The 21,567-nt window shown below is 44.2% G+C and overlaps 1 protein-coding gene across 2 annotated transcripts in view; it reads right to left on the bottom strand.

Annotated features, from left to right (window-relative positions):
- LOC120512587 (ligand of Numb protein X 2-like) overlaps positions 1-8,976 on the bottom strand; it is a 29,606-nt gene extending 20,630 nt beyond the window's left edge. Inside the window, exon 1 of one of the 2 annotated variants that reach the window (XM_039731050.1) lies at positions 8,781-8,976. The gene's annotated coding sequence lies outside the window, so the exon portion shown is untranslated. The remainder of the gene's footprint in view (positions 1-8,780) is intronic. The other variant, XM_039731051.1, reaches the window with a different exon arrangement.
- Positions 8,977-21,567: the final 12,591 nt, after the last annotated feature.

Genomic DNA, 21,567 nt, shown 5'->3' with positions numbered 1-21,567 from the left:
GAATTTCACTTCTCTGAGGGGCAACACTGCTGCTATTCCCATTTAAAACTGAGAAATTACATCACCAGAAGCCAAGACAGACCCATGGAGGCAGCAGCCCCTGGGATTTAACATAACTTTGTTATGGCTCTGAAGAGGATCTCGAGGGACCTACCTAAGGCCACAGAGGAAACTCCCAGGGAAGAACAACCCAAACAAAAAAGAATAAAGTCAAGCCTGTTTGTCTTAACTAACTGATTTCTAAAACCACAAATATGGTGAGTAAGCAGATCACATTCCATATTGCAAAACACAGAACCACGCAGCCAGTCTGCAGCAAGGACACAAAACAGAAGTGTAAAATTCTTCCTGAAGGATATGGGAGACTAGAGAATGTCTCAAACAGCTGAAGTTATGAAATAATTTTCAAAAAAAATAATCAAATTATTGGTTCTCAATATTAAAAAGAGTTGTGTCATGGGAAATAATTTAGAAATGCCATGGCTTATGCTTTGGGACAGCTGCAGGTTAGCACTGACACAGTGATAAAGAAATATTGGGCTGGAAACCCAAATAAAAGCTGGTTTGGGGACTGTGGGGCATGTGCCCCACATCTCCTGCTAACATTTCACTGCAATAATTACGTCAGTTATTATATTTATAACAACATTTCCCTGGGAGACTGGAATTGCAACATTCCAACTAAAGGCTAAACAATTAATTAATTTTTTTGGGGGTGGACAAAACAAGCCAGCACAATCTGGATGAAGAAGGCTGAGGGCACACACCAGCAGGGCACTGACCAAACCTAAAAGCAAGTTCCAGATGGATTCTGATGGAGCAAACCCAATCCTCTAGAAATAAAACATTAGAAAAAGGGGCACTGACCAAACCTAAAAGCAAGTTCCAGATGGATTCTGATGGAGCAAACCCAAATAAAACATTAGAAAAAGCTGAGCTTTTCCTCAGCTTTCTTCAAACAGTTTTCACTCAGATAAGAAGTTTTGTGTTTCACAGAATGGCATTTTTTTCCCATTCCAGAGATTGAAAATGTGTTCTGTAACAGGGGGGCTTTTGCTGAATTTCATCACTGCTGTGAAGAAGGGTTCATGAAATGGGACAGGTTTTATGGGACAGGCACTCCAGTGACTGAACACTTCCATGTGTCACCACAGCATTTCACAACCATCACTCAGCTGCCCTTAGTTCACAACAGTGGCACAGAAAAGTGTTGAAATAGCAGAGGATTTTTATAAACAATGTTGAAGGAAGTCAATTTCACAAAAAAACACAACACCAAACACACAAATGGTTTCAGGTGTTGATACAATTTCCTACTATCTTTATTATTTTCTGACATGGCTGAATATCAGGCCACTGAAAGTAAAAATCTCCTGGAAATGCTGCACTTACACAGCTAAATAAGCACCCCTTTCAGTGACTGAGCTTGCCTTGAAGCCACAGAATTCTGAATGAGCCACCTCCAAGAGTAACTGCCCAGCACTTGTGTGAACATTTTGACTCAGAAACTCTAAATCAAAGCAGCTTTATCACAATCCATAGCAAGAAAAATGGAAATTTTAATTTCCATTGTCCCTACCATTTTTTATACCCATTCTTTAATCATAAATGTGAAAATATGTTGTATTTAAACTCCCTGGTGTTTCCGTGCTCATTAAACAATTTGGTATTTTATCTGCCTCAGCTTCTGGGCAACTATCTGTTTTCTCCACCAGAAAACAGAAAGCCAATTGTATTTCCATTAATTATAATCAGAATCATTATCCTGTTAGACCAGGATAACAACCTGCCCCAGGAAACCCTATTCTGAGAGATGAGCTGAAAGGCTTGAGCAGAGAGGACAATCCCAAGGAGTTTTCTGCTGAGCAACTTGTGCAGGATCAGCCCTGCAGCATTGATGGGTTTCCATTTTTAACATAACTCACTTCCAGACAGATTTTTTAAAAATCTAAATTTTTTAATAAAAATCTTCCAGACTTTTATAAAAAACCTGTCTGGTTAGTATATCTGAAAGTTCAACACAAGGAAAGGTTTGTAACACTCAGTTTTAAAATCTTGCTAGCAATCAACAGTTTAAATACTGAGCATTTTTAATTTGAGCAGAATGAAAAGCTGACATGAAAACTTAAGAAGTTGGTACTTATAATTTATTTCTCTCACTACCATATGCTCAGAATATTTACTTCTCTCTCAGTTACTGATTGCACAGAACAGTAATTGTCTCACAGGACCCAGAGTGTTAAAGTAGCAGAGCTAAACAAGTGTAATCTCAAAAATTAATCCCAGTTCTTTCTGCAGAGCAGGAGGTTCTGGTGTTATCATTCTGTTAATATTATCAGGGTAACAAGAGCCAATAAATTTCCTCTCTCCTCCCTTCTTTAGGAATTACGCTTTCCACCTACACTCTTCTTCCAAAGGGGATCCAACAGTGACTATTTTAACATAGTGCTCAGAAAAAAATTGATATATTAAATGCCATCAAATTGAAGACAAGTGCTGCAGAAAAAGCTGTTTTATTGATGTGTTTCTTCATGCTTTCTCACCCTTGCAAGATGCTTCCACTATACCCACCCTCCTTTCTACAGCATATTCCACACAAACATGCATGTTGCTCATTTTGTGCTCACAGGAATTCTTCAGTCACTTAAATCAATTTGCTTCTTTGCAGAATTTGATCCAAATATTCCTGTGGAAGTTTTACCATCACAGGAGTGGATTGTCTTTTTTTTTTTTCTACTGTATCTACAATCTTCTCTCTCCAGGAAATTAAATACTCCCACCTCCACCCTCACCTACATTTTCAATTTGGCACCTATCTGCAACTCTATCCCTAAAAATCAGTTTGATGTTTGTGGGCAAAGCTTTCTACAAAGAAAGAAGAAACCCAGTGCTATTATTTAAGGATTTAATCAGTAATTAATAACCAAAGCTTCTCCTGCAACTCAAACAAACAGCCCAGAACCAAACAAAGAGGGATTAGGAGATGTGATGTTAAGATTTGGGTTCATCTGAATATCTGGGAGCACAGTCACTTTCCTAAGAGCTGTTTGCTCCTGGGAGCATGAGGTAAAAATCCAGTGCCTAATGGCTACAAATGAGTATCAGATGCTGCTAGCTCATCCTGTCAGTGTGTCTAGCTCCAAATTCCCTCTTTAGAGAGAGATGAAAGCAAACCTGCACAGCACTGTCCATGTGAGATCTCGATTTGTCACACAGGTCAGAAACAGGCAATGCTTTCTCAGCACAGCACTTCCAAAGGATACAGGGGAAGAAGCAGACTGTGCACAGTATTTAATTTAACTGAATGTTTTTAAAGCCCCTGTTTGAATAATCGCACCAGGGTGGTCACATCAGAGATATTTAAATGTAATGTGAGAAGGGAGGAGGCGGGAAGAGAGACTCTTGCTTTTGGGAGACAAAAGGTATTTCTGTAGCTCTAAGCTTTGCTGTCTTGTGAGAAACTCCTACAGAGCTTTAATCTTTATCACATTCTATCAAAGTGCTACTTTAAAATTAATTTCAGTTAAAAGAAATTAATCTTGGCTACTCTCAGCCTTAAGCACAAAATAACTCATTTTCTAAGTTTGTTAAAACACAAACAAGGAACTCTTGTTTTCTACAAAACTTTACCACAAGCAATCCAGCAGCATGAAAGCAGTTTTGCACCTGGAGATGAAGTATTTCCCATCAACAGTCACAGTTTTTAACATCAGAAGCACCAGATCAGGGCTTTGCTGCAGGATAAAGTAGCACAGAACTCCTCACTCCTGGTCCAAGTCCCAGTTTCAGTAGCATTATTTTTTATGATGTTCTGTTTAAAGAGTTGGGCACTTGAAATCTCAGCTCCACAAAATAAACCCCAAGGCAGGATGGCTGAGAGTCATTCCAGAGGGTCCAGCACATTTCCCCTGCTGGCTCTTCTTTCCCAAGAGCTCCCGTGCCCGATGCCATGGGTGACAGCAGGGTGACAGCAGGACACAGCACCCTGCTCAGACTTCCTTTCACGGGGTAACAGGGCTTTTGATGCAAAGTACTTTCCAGCCCAAGCTTGTTCACACTAACTAAAAAGGCTGAATTCAGAGCTAATTAAGTCTGTAATTCCCCTTTACATTCCATCTCACCCTCAGATCCTGGTAAAGCGAAAAGAAAGAAAGAAAACAAGTTACCTTCATTTAAACAAAACGAAACCTTCTCAAACTGTGGCTCCCCAGGGCAGCTGCAGCTGAGTTTGAAGTGAACTTCAACTCTGCCAGTGCCTCTGGGTAGGCAGAGCTGCTGCAACCAGTACTGTAATGCCCTTCACCACAGGTGACAGCTCCTAAGTAAACAATGAACTAACAGAAGTCAAAAAAACAAAAAAATAAAGGTCTCTGGATTAAGAATACCTAGAGACAAACGTACTGTAATGCCCTTCACCACAGGTGACAGCCCCTAAGTAAACAATGAACTAACAGAAGTCAAAAAAATAAAAAATAAACGTCTCTGGATTAAGAATACCTTACCCTAGAGACAGAACAGTATGATATCTCATTTTTAGAAGACTTGAGACATGTTCTGCTGTTAAGACCTCTGTGTTAATGGTTCATGAGCTTACACAGCTGCACATGGAACTGAAGGTGCCTTTTCCTCCAATTTCATACAGTTTCTCCGGGTGTATCTTACTGACTTCAAACCCTCACACTGGGGGAAGCAAAACTGCAAGAGGCATTTTGGGATGTGTTTCTTTCTTTTCAAATCTTATCCCGATTTAAGGCCGTGTCCAAGCTGGTGCCAGCAGCAGGACTTTAAAACCCATTGTTATCTTGCCGTATGGGGCACATATTTGCAATATGCAGTTTCTTTCTTTTCAAATCTTATCCCGATTTAAGGCCGTGTCCAAGCTGGTGCCAGCAGCAGGACTTTCAAACCCATTGTTGTTATCTTGCCGTACGGGGCACATATTTGCAATATGTGTGAATCGATAATTATATTTTCCCTTGTTCTAAAAATAAATTTAAAATGGGAGTGGCTGCCCCATCAGCTGAGGGAGCTGAAGCAACAGAGCAAAGTCCTTGAGCTGTTCCCAAATCAGAGCAGCAGCCACATTCCTCCTGAGCCGGCCGTGGAGGACCTGCGCTGCTGCGAGGGAAGGGGGAGGAATCGCCTTCCTCTGCTCGGTTTTCACCCCCGGAGACTCGGGCTAAAGCAGCCCCACGTGTCGCTCTCACAGGGAACTGGGGTTTAGCCTAAGGACTAAAAGGCCCAGGAGAGCCATTATGTTTATTTTTATGTATCCTCCTCGAAATAATCACGCGGCGATTTTTGTCCCGGTCAGCTGTGACCACGTTCAAGAGGAAATCCTCAGCTCTCCGTTCCCAGGGCAGGGACTGCTGCCGTTATTTATTTGCTGTGTGGGGATCTGCAATAGCATTTATTAGGTGAGAAGAATTTCTCTGTTATCAACCCCCCACCCCCAGATAAGTCTGGGAACTTTACAAATAGGGCTGCTTATGATTTACTGGGCTTTCAGCAACGGCCACACGGATGTCACAGGTAAGTCCCTTGAACCCTCAGGGAACAGGGCAAGTTTTATCTCAACTCCTTTTTAACTGTCAGAAAATCAGCTTTTAAAGAGGCTCTGCTGCAGCTGTGTACAAAACTTGCATGATTTAAGGGACAAGCAAAAAGTAGTATTTAAGGTACAGGCAAAGTTAGACAACACATTTTTAAAACACAAAATCCCTTCTAGTGCTTCCCGTGGAGAATATTCAAAAAAGGAACACTGCAGTCTCCCAACAAAATTCCCACAGGGACCCTCTAAACTTAGGGGATCACTATATATATAAAAAATTTTAAAGCCTTTGGCTGTAAACTGCAGATTGTCTCTCCAAATTAATCCAGCTTTATTCCATTTCCCTCCTTCCAGCCTTAAGTGCTTTTTCCTGGACCAGCACAGTAATTCTTACTGCTCCTTCATCTAAATCCCCTCTAACCCTTTAGATGGCTTGTGAGATACTGACTCATGGGCAGTTTCTTATCTGAAATATCAGAAAAACTGCCACATATCTTCATATTTTCAAACTCCATTGGTGTCAAGAAATTTCTAAGCCAAGAGCAACGTTTTATGTGCTATAAATCAGGGACCATAAACTGATGAGGGACTGTCAAATGCAATTCCTAACAACTGTACCAGCAGCACCACTAAAGTAAACTGAGAAGGAAAAGCCAAACAAGAGGGTTTTGTATCAAACCAGCAAAACATATTCAGGCCTGTGAGTAAGGCAACAGCTGCAACTCCTCTGGGGAGATCCACACGAGCAGAATGAAATGATGCAGCTTCATTTTCAAAGTGAAATCAATAGAGCTGTTGCAGCAGGAAGTTTTTATTTTAATGCAGAAAATAAGAGATATATGGCAGTGCAAGGAGCAGAGAAAATACAGCAGGGATGTTTCATGAGCTACAGGTACTTTATTTTGCAGTGATATTTATTCTTTTAAGTATGGAAGTCTAAGACTCTACAATCCCATAAATGAGTAAATTTTTTTATTAACCACATTTGGGGAAGTACCTCACTACCATAGTTTACAAACCCTTTAATTAAAATTTCTAGGAGTTACTGGAATTGCCATTCAGGGAGCACTAAGTTTATCCTGAATCAATCTCAACCTATTTAACCAGCTATCTCCAAACCTCAGGGGGTTTTTTAGAGGTCACGTAGCTGCCTGGTCCCTTCTGGAGCTGCTTCTTCCACCTTTCAGAGCCCTCATTCCCCAGGCCATATGGCTGGGCTGGTTTCTTAACTCTTGCTCACCTCCCTCAGTAATGATTTGGTTAAAAACCTGAAATTTGTCACTCAACAGATGGTCCTTTTTGCTGCACACCACAGGTCCTCCTCTCCCATGCATCCCCTGGGGTTTATGCCAGTGAGTGCCCGTTATTTAAATGAATCCCATCTGCACCCAGCTTGCATGATAACACTTAGACAGGGAGAGTGAAGGTGTGGATTTCCAGCGCGGCTGAGTTTTCCAGCTGGGGAGTCCCCAGAGAAGGTTGGCCTCCTGTTTATCATCTCCCTGCTCCATCCCCAGCCATATGACCCCTTTGTTTTGCCCTGCACAAGCACTGGTGCTGTTCTGACTTCACAAGCTGGTCCAGGGAGCAAATCCCTTTGGGGGAGGGAATAAATATTCCCGCTGCCTTAGGCCCTTTCAGCAGCAGACACACTACATCTGCTCAGGGAAATTGTGAAAGACGACTTGGAGTGTGCAACTTCAGAGAAAGAAGTTTTGTTTTGAAGGAGCCATGTGTGCAATCTGCTCTCCCTTGGCTGGAGAGCTGCCAAGAGAGCTCCGGCATCAAGGACAAACGTCAGCGCTGTCCCTCAAAGGCACAGCACACAACTGGCGCGGCTGCGGGAGAGCTCCAGCTCCCTACACCACCCAAACCTTGGGCTGCTTGAGCCCCCAGGGCCTTCAGGATTACACAGGACAACTCTGCGGTTCTGTGACAGCGACAGAAACTTCTCTGGGCTGCCAATTATCTCCACTGTGCCCCTGCTGCGACACACTGCAACAGCAGAGACCTACCGCTTACATCTGCACCTGAGCTGGAATAGTTTTCCTATGGAAACTTCATGTTCTGGTCCTTTCGCCTTGGCTAAAAAACTGGAGCAGAAGTTTAAGTATGACACTTTTTCAGCTTGGTAAGCAGCAGGGAAGCATTTATTTTGCATTTCTTACTTTCCGGAGGTAAAGTAGGTCCCGAAAACCGCTCAAGGAGTTGAAAGTGCCGTTTCAAGCGGGGCTTAAAGCAAACTAAGCCTGCAGTGCCACCGAAAGGGGCAGTCCCGCTGCCCTGCCACCTCCTGCGCTGGCATCAGCTGGCTGCTGCCTGGTCTGCTCCTTCTCCATCAGATTTCTCTCCTTCTGACATTATCCTCGAGATAACAAGTGCACCCAGCTGAGCAGAGCAGAACCAGCCCTTCAGCAGCACACAGTCCCACCCCGCTTTACACCCCTCATAAAAAACCCTTCTTAAATAAAAATCTTTACAGATAGATGGTTAGTCTTTGGGTTAAACTAAGCCTTATCATCACCTGCACTTCTTATCTTTAAGGTATTTCCAAAAGGTCCACATCCTCACCTTGCTGTGTTTTGCTTGTTTATCTCAACTTCTATTTATAGGCTGCTTTCCCCCTGCATTAATTACCAGCAAACTCGCAGACTTTGCCGCTCTCCGTCTCCTAGCAAAGACATTTTTGCCCCGCTGCCTCCCTGCGAGCCCCACAAGCAGAAACCCGCCGGGTTTGGTGGCTCCTGCCCAGGCACCAGCTGTGAAGAGTTAAACCCTGGCGCCGGCAGCCTTCACCTGCGCTGCCCGGGTCGCTGATAAGGGACATTGGCCGCGGTCACGGCCGAGCCTCCGCTGGGAGAAGGGGAGCTCCGGGGATCCGCCACCCCCGACATGAGCCCGGCGGGACCCTCGGGGAGCCCCGCATCCCCTCAGCCCGGCGGGACCCCCCAAGCCCCTCAAGGGACTCCGCAGCCCCTCAGCCCCGGTGGGACCCCCCCGAGTCCCTCAGGGAAGCTCAGCCTGGTGGGAGCCCCCTGACTCCTCAGTGCCTCCCACGTCCCTCAGTCCCGGCGGGACCCCCCGAGCCCCTCAAGGGACTCCCGCTCTCAGCCGGCCGGGACCCCCCGAGTCCCCCAGGGAAGCTCAGCCCGGTGGGAGCCCCGTGCCTCCTCAGGGACTCCCACGTCCCTCAGTCCCGGCGGGACCCCCTCACACCGTCCCCGCTCACCTGGGGCCGCCAGAACGGGAAAGAGCTCGCTCACCCCGGGATGCGGAGGGAAGAGGCACTGCAAGCCCAGCGCCAAGCCGGCCTGCGACGGCGGCGAGCGCGGCGCCTCCACCAAGTTTCCGGGCGGGGAAGAAAGTCGAAACCTACGTGAGAGGAGGAGGAGGAGGCAGCGCAGCCGCCCAGGTGTCTGTCACTCGCTCGCTCGCTCGCTCGCCGCCCAGCCCTGCCCTCCCCTCACCGCCTCCGCCTCCTCCGCCGCCTCCCCGGGCCGCGCACACCCGGCGGCCTCGGCCCGCCCCGCCAGAGCGGCCGCGGCGCGTCCCGGGCCTCGGCTTCCCGCTGCCCTCAGGGCATCACCGCTCCCCTCAGGGCACGTCCCGGGCCTTGACTGCCCCGCTCCCCTCAGGGCATCCCCGCTGCCCTCGGGGCACGTCTCGGGCCTTGACCGCCCGCCGCCCTCAGGGCCTTGGCTTCCAACTCCCCTCAGGGCATCCCTGCTGCCCTCAGGGCACATCCCGGGCTTCGGCTTCCAGCTCCCCTCAGGGCATCCCTCCTGCCCTCGGGGCAATTCCCCCTCGAAGTAGTCCCACTCCCCTCAGAGCATTCCTCCTTCCCTCAGGGCATCCCGGCTCCCTTGGGGCATCCCTGTCGCCCTCAAGGCAATCCCCATCCCCTGGGGGTATCCCTGCTTCCCTCAGGTCAATTTCCCTTCCAGCGATTCCCACGGCCCTCGGCACAATTCCAGCTCCCCTCAGGGCATCCCTGCTCCCCTCAGGGACAATTCCTGCTCCCCTCAAAGCACTCCCACTCCCCTCAGGGACAATTCCTGCTCCCATCAGAGGAAAAGATGGCACTGGATACCAGGGAGTGCTGATTTACCTGTCATTTCTCTAAATTCCAAGTAGTTCCAGGTTCCAGTGTTCCTGTTGAGGCAACTCCCTGGAACTTTCCAGCTTCAAACCAGCAAAATGACAAACCACATACATGGGGTTTAAAAGTTTCCAAGCTGTTTTAGCCCTATGTCCAAGCTTGGAATTCCTCCCAAAGGAAAACACCAACCCCACAAGACCCAACCTATCATAGTCTCTGGGTTGTAATTTCTTTCTCTTGTTCACCACACAGCCTTGGAATTGCTCTTTCTGCAGACAAGAGGGTCATGAAGTAATAAAGGATGACGTTGTGACAATAAAGAAAAGAAAATAGAACTTTGAACCAGAGGTTTAGAGGAGGATTTATTAGGAAGGGAACTTTTGTACACTGAGAGGTAATGTAATGTAGATGGAACTAGCACACACCTGTCTGCATTTGATCATTTAGGATGTTAGGGCTGCTGATACAGACCTAAATGGAGGGAGGAGAAAGTCCTTTCCCTGTCCTGAAAACACCTTCTCTGCTTTAATAGAGCTGGGGATCTGTGTTATTCATTCATATTCAATAAATGAGAGAAGAGACCATCTTTTATTTGGTCACTGGAACTAAATGATATTTAAGGTCCTTTCCAAGCCAAGCCATTCTATGATTTTATATCAGTTTTTAAATTCAGTTTGTCCTTTTTGTGTCAGATTTTCTGTGGAGTTTTTCTGGTTCATTGCTACCTCATTAATTCATTCTGTTCTCTGGTTTTGTCTGTTGAAGTCTTACAATGAGGGACTGTGAGCTGTGCTTGAGGGTGAGTGAGGGCTCTTTGTGTTGCACAGGTGAGGCTGTAGGAGTACACCATGTACTGAAAAAGCAGCAAGGTGCTTTCATTATTTTATTTACATTATTCTTGGAAATCTAATGGAATTGAGGCACGCCAACAATCCATCTTTGCCCACATGAGATCCATGTTTCCACAGCACATGAAGCGTGAGGTGATTTTGTAGGGCTCAGCTGAGAATTATGATCCAGCTTTGCAAACCCATCGATTTTGGTTAGGATAAATGAAATGTCAGATAGGATTTCCTCTGAAGCACCAAGGCTTAGGAGGCATCCATCCGATCATTGTGAACACAAAATATTTTAGGAATAAACCTGGAAGTGCATTGCCAGCTCAGACATGAGCACCAGAACCTGGTGCAGAGACGTCAGGCTGGGTGTGCACCCCAACCTCACACCTGAGCCTGAGCTCATTAATCCAGAGCTCATTTCTGCTGAACAGCCTGGCCTGTAAACATGCAAAGCTTAACTGAGCTCTGTAGGGCTGGAGAACTCCCAAGGGGAGAGGTTTAAACCTTAGCACAGAACCATTCCCTCCTGCGTGCAGCTCCAGGGTGAGGACAGGAAATGTGTGGGTGAACTTGGGGTACTGGGGAGACAAACCCCAGGGAAATCTCAAATGGATGCAAATCTTCAGAATGAGGAATTCTGTCAAGTTAGCACTCGCTGGAGATTTTTATCAGGTCTTTCTGAGTGGACAGTGTGCCCATACATAATTAAGATCTGGTGAAAGTTTATTGTATAAGCGTGCTGGAATTCTGGTTTGGTTTTGTAATAAAGGAATCCCACTGAGTCATGGCTGCTAAATGGACTCATAGAGGACACAGGTCTCTTCTGCAGAGCTAACACAAATGTAAGGAACTGAAATTAATTTATTTTTTAGCCCAGGCAAAAGGAGCCACATCTTAAATAAGGCTTGCCTTGATGACACAAAGACTTTGCTGTATTACTGGTTCCTACCTGCTCCTGTTCCTGCCCTGGCAACAAGGCACACCAACCCTCAGCTCTGCACTGTGAACCAGAGCAGGACACTGATCCAGGTGAAAATCTCTATAAATATATTTTATGTTAAATATATAAACACATTTAAAATTGATGGATATATTTCTAAAGCCAAATGGAGTTCCCCAATCTAGTTTATAATTCAGAGGTGGAATGGATGGATGGGATTCTTCCCTAGAAATGCTGAAGAAGTAGTCAGAAGGGTGAAGTGGCAAAATATGAAACTGATCCTGGTGAAGGACCCAAACCACAGCTGAATATTCAGTTTGCAAAGTGTAAATTAATTGCTCCACTGGATTGTTGTGCTGGCAGTTAATGTGTTGTGTAAACCTGAAGAGGAGGCTCAGATGTAAGTGTTTTGCATGGAAAGCATCTCGATATTTGGGAGAGAAATAGTTTCTGGGATAACACTCAAATGTTGACTTAGGTTAAATTGGTGTTGGTGAGAATCTCAGTCAGCTGTGCCTTCTCTGGCACCTCTCACAAACCCCACACTCTGGTCTATTGATTTTGAAATGCCAAAGTTCTGCACAACTCAAGGAGTTTTTATTTACTAGCACTTCTGCTGAATTACTTGTGTAGCTTTTGAGAGCTGCAAAGACTCTCTATCACAAAACCCAGCAATCTCAGGTTGAGTTTTATCTGCTTGCACTGCTGATAATTTCCTGTGTGTGATTTGTACAGTAACCACTGTGTGGGAAAGATTAATGTCCACAATCCTGTGCAGTCCACGTGTCAGGATTAAAATGCAGCTTTCTGGCAAACAGAATTTAAATATTAACTGAATAAATTTGTGTGTTTACAGATTATAAATTCTTTTATTTCAGAATATTCAGACAGCTTTTTTTTTTAATCAGAAAAATGGTGTTCAATAAGCAAAATAATTGGAAAAATAACAGCAAGAAAATTGGATGAGAAAGCAAAAACACATCACACAAAGATCTACAGATTAGTTTAATCCCATTAAATTTGCATAAAACTTGGTAGCTGTGTGTGTGTGTGGCTGTCCTCTTGTGGGAAGGTGCAAGGAACATACAACTGCACAGCATTAATTTGGGACTCAACTTTGATGTTTCATCACAAACAAAACAAAATTCCCAACCCACACACAAGAATGTAAACACAATTAAAAAACAAATCCCACAAACATGGAGAGACAGTCATCCCAGGAATTTATGATCAAATGCCCTGGAATCTCCCTTTTGTGGAAAGCAGTGATGGAAGCACGTGTGCATGAGGACCGAGGGCATTCTGGTGAACCCAAGGCCCCAAACACTTTGTTTGGATTCATTCTGCCAGATTCTATCACTTTCTTTGTTGCTTTCACAGTATTTTGTTATGTTTGCTGTAAATTAGTGCTACCTGTGCATTGCACACTGTGTTTTACAGGGAGTGGCTGAAGTGTTTGGAATTTTAAAATGGGAGCAAACAGTCTATTAAGAAATACAACACAAGGATCTTGGATGTGTTAGTAATGATTTAGGACGATTTAACATTTTCTATCCTCGTGGTGTTTTATTAACAGTGGGCAGTTATTAACAATGTTGGAGTACTTTATTTGATGGATCTGTAGGATGTTTTCATTAGATGTAAGCAGACTGATTCCCTGCTTCCAGAAAAGAGCCTGTTGGCAGATATAAAGAGGGCATCTGGCTTTTCTTAGGAGGGGAAAAACCCATCTGGCTTTTTGCAGTGGTGCAGATATGATAATATGAGGATAAAAACAATGCATGAAGAAAATCACTTTCTGGGTTTGCTGTTGTGAATAATATTGATGCCTGTCCCTTCATTTTTAAATGATACTGTTGAAATGCTGCAGCTTCTTTGTAACCAACTCACATTTCTTTTTGTCATAATGCTCTGTTGTAGTATTTTCAACGAGAGCTCAGAAATACTTCACCCACCAAAAAATAATTCTGTAGCAATAAATAAAATAATATTTCATGAGGCCAATTTCAGGTCTCACTGAATTCTCCTTTATTATTTTACAGGAATGAACCTATCTTTGTGGTGCTTAGCCCAAAAGCCTGACTCCCCTTCCTTATTAATTTCTTGAAGAAAAGAGATAAGGTACTGTGTTTCCAGCAATTATTTCTATATAGCAAGAATGGTGCTCAATTTACTTTATAGCCTGTAATTACAACACTATTCTCTTAGTTAAAACTGATAACAGATACTGAGGAGACTTGATCCAATTCAGGAATATTATCTATACAGTTTTGTGCCTGGGAGGTACTGCTGCTCTCTGATACAGAGTCTGTAGTAAATAATGTGCTCCTGCAGGGTTTAGAGTTTGACCTCCAGCCACTTTTGTTCTGCTAACTGGTCAAAAACAAACTTGATTTTCTGTGTTGGTGAGCTTCTTGGGCAGCTGGGCCAGAGGAAAGGGCTGTGTGTGTGTCCAGGGGTGTTTTCCTGTCCCTGACAGGAAACGCTTCCCCTTGGGGTCCCCAGTGGGGCCGTGCAGCTCTGATCTTCCTGGAGAGGCAGGAGCCACGGGAAGGCTGCAGCACTGCTCCTGGGGGGGCAAACTGCCTGCCACGAGTGTGGGAGCAGCAGCAGTGGCTGTGGAGCACACAGCCCAGTGGGGCATTCCTGCAGCACGTTCAGGGCTTGCTCTGTCACTGCTGCAAGGTAACAGAGCATGTTTATTTCTCCAGCATAAATGCAAAATCCTTGGTAGGTGTGAGTTTGGGGATTTGATCACCTTTCATCTGGACTTGTCTGCCAGAGGATAATGCTTGGCCCAGGCTTCTTTCCACTTTCCTGCTTCAGCAAGGGCTGCTTGGCCCTACAGTGTGTTGAGGACACCTCCATTTGGAAAACTAAACCAGAGATCCTCTTGGTTCATGCCACCACAACACCTTTCAAACCATTTTCAAAAGCACAATCTCTCAAGGTGTCTCTTTTTTGTGATATTTCACCCAGCCATACATTTACAGCCCACACCTGGCCTCAAGAAATGACTGCAGCAAGTCCTGAGTGTCAAAGCAGCCATCAGCAGTGGGACCAGGAACTGTGACAGCTGTGCAAAAAGTGGTAAAGGACAAAGGTAATGATCCTAAAACTCATAAAAGCTGACAGGTTCCTCTCATCACTTCTTCATCCACAGCTTGCTGCAGGCCCTTCAGCACAGCAAATGCCAGAGGAATTTAAATGTGCATATAGAAAATATCTCCATAGGGATTACTCCTTTGGTGCCTGAGTTTCACTTACTTCTGGAACAGAAGAGAGGCTCAGTGTTCATTTATTTCACTGTGTTTAGCACCATCCTCCAACAGAGTGAAGAAGCATCTCAAAATCAGGAAATATCAAGATGTTCGTTAGAGAGGCAAAATGTACTGAAATAATTTGACATTTCTTTTCTCTCTGGAGTTTCCAGTTACTAGTGTTGCCCTGGAATACCTAAGGTATTTACAAATCAATTTTTAATAACAGTAATATACATCCCAAAGGAATGTGGGATGGCTGCAAGTCTCATCAAGCTGTAACACAGATCTGGAGCCATACTAGTTAAACACACTTTTCTTCAAAACTCTGCTCAGGCAAAGTGACATATTTCTAGCAAGACTGCTCAGTCTACACCAAAAAAATAGACATATCCTGAGGAAAAACAAGATCCATCCAAATAATTGCTATGTGCTGCAGCTGGAGCTCTGTTTCCAGAAAATAGCTAAATATAAACATTCCAGACTGGATGGGTGGGAAGCCAAGGCTGCCTTGCAGCACAGATACCCACTAAATAGGATTGTCTATTAACAAGCTAATCACAAGAATTCATTCTGCACTGAGATGAGATCAGAGAAAGAAGCAATACAGCTGCTTCAAGTACAGTTATATAATTAATAGAACTTCTCTGAAAATGCTACTGTGGCCTCTGCTAGGAGTTATTTCTCACATTCCTGGACCAAGCTGCTTCATTTCCAAATCCAGAGGTTACGTTCTGTTAGCTGTCAGTCAGGAGCTCTGCACCATCCCATCCCTGCTTGCTGCAGTGCCACTGGAGATGATGTGAGAAGGAGCCACCACTTGGGTGCTGCTGTCCCAGATTCCTTGGAAAAGACACTGCAACCCCAGCTGTAGGACTTTACATAATCTTTGTACTTGTACATCACTTCTACTTCTCTAGGTGACCTCTAAAATAGAAATCTGAAGAGTCATAAAAGTAATAGAGCTGTAAAAATAGAACAAACCTTTTATAGGAATACTTCAACACAGTTCTGTCACAGCTTGGAGCTGGGTTTTGGCAGACCCAGTCATTAAACCCTATATGCTTCTGTAACCTGTGCTTTAGGCTCTTTTCTGGAGAAATGGAATTCTGCAGAGCTGCAACCTGAAATTCCGGACCAGATGCCACAGATTTTCTGAGGGTTTTCATGGATGTATTACATCCAGTTTGCTGGCCATAATTATGGATCGTTGCAGTAATGAAAGTCTTCTGTGCTTCCCCATTAAGCTGAATTCAGATGCAAAGGATGGCTGTAAGTCCAGTCACAAACAAAGGTGCTGCGTGTGACACAGGACATTCCAACAGTGATTGTCTTCCTGCCACTTCTCCCCCTGAACCTCAAGTCACCATCTGCAAAACCAAGGGGTTTGTGCTTTTGTCCACAAGACTGTTCGAGGGTATTTTATAGGCCCATCTTGTCAAACGCTGAGAGCAGCCCTCAGAGACTGTTCTGACCAGTTTTAGCGGCCTGCCCTGAATTTAAGCTATGCATGACTTAGGAAGAACGAGCTCGTTAAATACATTCCAGAGGTGACTTAGCATAAGAAAAAAACACACCTCTTCCGTGCAGTGCTAGCAAATGTGCTGTGAAGTCAGGTGGGGTTTGCCTGTGAATACTTTGCTTGGCTCAAGTTAAGATTCTGCCGTCTGAACATAATAAAAGAGGTTGGGATGAGGCACATCTGCCTCCAGCCCAGTCATCCACACTTGTAATATCTTCAAAATACTGAAGAAGTAAAAATAGTTTTACAGGAAAAATGAAGGGATCTGGTATGAAAGAGTTACTTTCAGAAATGGAACATGTCTGTGACTGCAGGTATTTTAAATAGATCTTCACCAGAAGGGCCTTCATTTGTGTTTTGACCAAGGTGTTCCTGTGATGGACCTGGGAAGAGCCTGCTCCACACCAATTCTCTCCTTATTGTACAGTAAAGCAAGAAATGTACTCAAGAAATGAATAATAATTTTAATAACAACTCGATGTCAGGTGAAACGGAACACAGATCTGTCATATAGTATTCACTGAAGCACATAAATTAAATCTGCTATTTTGGTCATAACCCCCTTTAACTTCCCCTTTTGGTTGAAATGTGGAGCCCAGCTCTGAATTGAGAAGAAATGCAACAGCTACACTGTGTGTCCTCCTCACAGGGGTGTTTAGGAACCAGCTGCTCTGGGAATATCCCCTGCTACATCCCAGTGTGTTTGCTCACAGGAAGTGATTTGACATTAAATCTATTCAAGATCAGAAATCACTGCTCACTTCTAGTGTTAAACCTTCTACATTTTCAGAAGATTCAATGGTCAAAGTAAAGATCATCATATATTAAAAACTGGGGAAAACAAAACAAAACAAAACAAAAAAAACCAAAACAAAACAACAAAAAAAAACCCCAAACAACAACAAAAAAAAGCAAAAAGGCCAAACCCACAAATTCTACATCTCTGCTTAAGTGAGGGAAATCCAAACTATTAATCTGCAGACAAAGGTTTAGCTGGTTAAGAATTTTTTCAGCTGTTGGACTGAAATATATCCCTAAAAATGAATCACCCAACCAATATTATCAATGGCCTACTCCATCTCATGGATCCAGCAATTCCCTCCTGTGGCTGAAGATGCTGTTTTTTGGTTGTGCAGCTCACACGGCATCTTTTGTCACAGACATGTTTTGATTTCTGGCCCAGCTGCATTCCTCACCAGCCATGGCAGTTCCCTCTGCTGATGAGTCCACTGGCAAGTTTGTCTTCTTTACTCAGAACCCTTGGTCTTTCTTAATCTCTTTTCCCCCAATCATCAAAAAGCACTTTGCAGATATTAATGTGCAGATTTGCCTGCTGGCAGACTCCCAGTTTCCAGTTCAGGTTACTGATTTAGAAACTGTAGTTTAGTTGCTACAGGACTAGTTCTATTAAACTACAGTTTAATAGAACTCAAGGAGCTGCTTTTATCCTTATTTGCATCCGCTTCTATTTGTCTTTATTCTTTTGCTAATTGTGGAAATTAGCTCAGCACTCCTCTTGCTTTCTAGAAGAAGGAAGCTTCCTGAGTGGCTTAATTTGCTGCGGGGGAGAGGAAAGCTCATGTGTGGAATTTTGGGAAGAATTTGCCAGATAAGGCCCCAAGTCCAAGCCAGGCATTCTATTTTTATCCCTGATATGACTGAGCTGCAGTAGTGATGCTACAGTAGCAGTTAATTTAGGGTTCAAAGCAAGGTAAAAGGCAACTCGATACTCTGTAATTTTGTGTTATTAAACATTGGTTATGAAATGTTACTTGTGAAAAGGCTATTTTGTAAGTATATCACAAGAAAATTCCTTTTTCTTGGCATGGAGATGTTGCTTCCATGGACCTTGGCACAGAGCAGTGTGAATCTATCACATTGTTGCAATCCAAAACAAAGTTTGGTTCAAATAAGATAATAATAAAATGAAATAGGGGGGAATAATCTGTGTTAATTAGGGTTAGTTGTCCATGCACAAACAAAAATGCTGACACCAACACAGACTTTTCAGTTCAGCAGAACCCCTGCAAACAGGGGTGTTCTCTGCCTGACTACAGCAGCACTGCAGGGGTGGGTGTGAGTAAAGGAGCAGGTCAGAAACCTGTCCCTGGGTGACACCGAGCTCAGCTCCTCGAGCCCTTGTCCTGTGTGCTCACAGGACAGCAATCCAGATGAGGCTACTCTGAGCACTGCAGCTAAACTTTCAGCTGCTCTTAGAGGAGTAGATCATGTGATAGCTGAGGCATGAACTTTCCTGCTGCTCTCTGCTCTCAGGCTGCCTTTATAATAAAAAAAAAAATCTCACTGTCTACTTTCCCTTTTCCCCGAGGAATGGTTGGGGTTTGGGTTTTTCTGCTGGATATCCTGGCTACTCCAAGCTCAGCCCTGTGATGGAAGCAGGCTCTGATGGAGAATGAGCCCTGCTCAAACCCCAGGTTTTGTAGTGGTTTCACTGCTTCAGCAAAGAGATTTGTGGATTTATTTTTCAAATCAATGCATGCCTACATTATTTTCATATTGATTTCATATCAATTAATGCCTACAAGCATAGGAGGTAAAGTGCTTATTGCAGTTTTTTCCAATCTGCATTGCTACGAGCACATACACTGATAATATTGCTTGCACTTTTATTCCTTTGCCTATAACACTTTAGCTACAAAGCATAAAAAAATCCATTAGGATAATTCCATCAATCCAGCTGTTTTGTAACAGTTGTGACCTTCTGCTTGTCCTGGAAGCCTGAGGGTTAAAGAGCAGTTTTTTGGAAACAACCTATAGATCGTTGTGTTTGACAGCAATTTCGAAGTTTGATTTATTTTCTTTCCCCTGCTCCATTACTAACAAAGTTCCTTAGCGACAGGAGAGCCGTGAGCATCCCTTCAGCGCCTCCCTTGTCCCTGAAGGTCCCCTGCTGTCCCCGGGGCTGTCCCTCCCTTGGGAGCCCTGCAGAGGTAAGGTAGGAGTACCCTCTGCTGGCACGTTTTGTGCTGGGCTCTGTCCCACAGCTCTCCAGCCTGTTTCTGTTGGTCCATAGCACATTTCCCAGACATTTCCCAGTTTTCCTTACCTCCATATGTTCATTGCCAGATTTCCCTTCAGAGGCATTTTTACACTTTAGTAACTTTTACTATTCTACCCAAATTTTCTGTTTTTTCATCATAGTGTGATGTTGATGCTGTAAACAATTTCTTTCCCTGCTTGGCTTTCAGGTTCTTGAGTTAAATATTTTTTCCAACAATCAGCACCTGGACAAAACATATTATAATCTGTTTTTAAGTGCTGATACACTTGTACCATACATTAAACATGGGATGCAGATGGGAATCCAGATCACATTCCAGAGATCACAGATAAGAGTCTTGAGGAAGTTTCTACAACAGAAATCCAAGGGGGAGAAGAGTTTTGGTTTCTTTTCAACCACAAAAGTAAATAGCAGAGAAGAATCGCTCTTCTGGGACTGAGAAATAAAAATTGTCTTGGGCTAGAGGTGAATCCAGGCCCTGTTTAGCCACTCGTAGCTGGAATTCAGAGAGGAAATCCTGGGATCTGAGCCCTTTGGTGAGTCTTAATACAATGGACCTGGAGCACAGCTAGGAGAGAGGAGTAGCTGCAAACCAAGATTAGAAATCCCCTCGGGGCAAGAAAGAAGGAACAGATTGTGCTGCCTGTGGTTTGCCCCAGGGCTGGGGATTCCCTCTCCCAAACGCCTCAGCAGATTTTTAGGAAATCAAAGCCCCAGTTCCCTCGGGCCCCTCATTGTCCTGCCGTCTGCCCATCTCTGGCACAGAGGAGCACCTGCCTGCTCTGGGGCCCCTCACAGATGTTTGTAGGCTGCTTTATAACGGGGCAGCTGCCGTGCATTGATGGAAACCAACAGAAAACCACAGCAGTTGTTCTTTCAGCTTCTTCAGGGACAAGTGTCTAAAGCAAAACCTGGTGCTTCGGGCTCTGCAACAGCATCAGACCCATCCAGAGCATCAAAGCTGTCACTGAGCAAGCAACACAGAAGACGTGACAAAATCACACAGTAGGCTGCATATGAAATAGTAAATTACTGCAGTTATTTTCTATGTTTACCTCAAATAATCCTTTGGAGGTCTGAAACAATATCAAGGCAGTGCTGGATAGGTGTCAGTCCTTTGAGACTGATTCCACAGCACCTCACCCATCAATTGGGTAACAGCTGAGCTGGAGAGGAAAACAGCACAGCTGGGTTTCCTTTCCTGCCCTTGACACCTGGGGATCTCTGGTGACTGGCACGGCCCTGCTTGGATGTGTCACCTTGTGAGACAGCACTTCTTGGGACAGCACTGTTGCATCAAAGAGGAATTCACTTTGGAATGTCTGTGTTTCTACTGGCTGGTATTGGCTATGAATTATTAATCACAGCTTTGGAGTTTACACTGCAGCCCAAAATCCCATTGTATTCCTAGTTCTGACCAAAAAAAATCTAAATGCTTTGACATCTGCTTTTCTGGAGAAATGGGATCTGCTTTCTTTCCCTGATAGCTCTGTCACACTGTGAAAGGTACCTGGGAAACACCTGGTGATTTACAAATCCAACACAACTGCATGAGTTTGCAAGTGAAGCTGTGTGATTACCACAGATTGAGAAACGTCTGTTAAATTAATAGATTTGGATTTTCTCTTTCTGGGAAGGAAGTTGTGCAGTTGGTTTTGCTTCCTGCTCTGATTCATATCTAGAGTCAGACATAAGTAGAGCTCACCTCTACCCCTTCTCTCTTGGATTCAAAATCTTAGCAAGGTTGCAGATTTTTGACTTGAGATCACTTGGCTTCTTTTCTAGGGTCTTCTGATCCCAACGATTTGTTTTCAGGAGGCTTATCTGTCTTTAACGGTGCTTTGTAAACTGAGGGCCCAGATCCAGCTGAGATCAAAAGGTTCCCACCAGATTAAGGGAGGGAGGTAAATGAGACCCTTTCAAAATTCAGAGACACAGACAGAGCTGTCATTAGCAAAGCAGACAGTGGGATTTCTCTTCTCCAGCCATAACTACTAGCCCTCTCATGCTCCTATGAGGTTATCAAACCTTGTACCGTATTAGGGTATTAATATCTCATCCAGTATCCCACTCTGAGTTATAACTGTTCATCTGAAGGACAGAAAACAGAAATGGAAATACGGAAATACCTGTTAAGGTATTGGTCCAATCATCTGGGGCTTGTCAGATGAGGGTGGAAAAAGGTTTAGTGTTTCTTGGCTTGACACTTTCTAAATCTTCTTTAATCTCCCTCTTCCTCCTCGTTCTCTAAAAAAACAATGCTCACATCAAAGTGCTTTTGCTTCAAAACTTTAATATTGAAATACAGTTCCATGATTTTCACATCTCCATGCC

This window comes from Passer montanus, unplaced genomic scaffold (genome assembly GCF_014805655.1).
Source record: "Passer montanus isolate IOZ18808 unplaced genomic scaffold, ASM1480565v1 scaffold76, whole genome shotgun sequence".
NCBI lineage: Eukaryota > Metazoa > Chordata > Aves > Passeriformes > Passeridae > Passer > Passer montanus.
The sequence above is the reverse complement of the archived record's forward strand: the minus strand, read 5'-3'. Positions and strand labels throughout refer to the sequence as shown.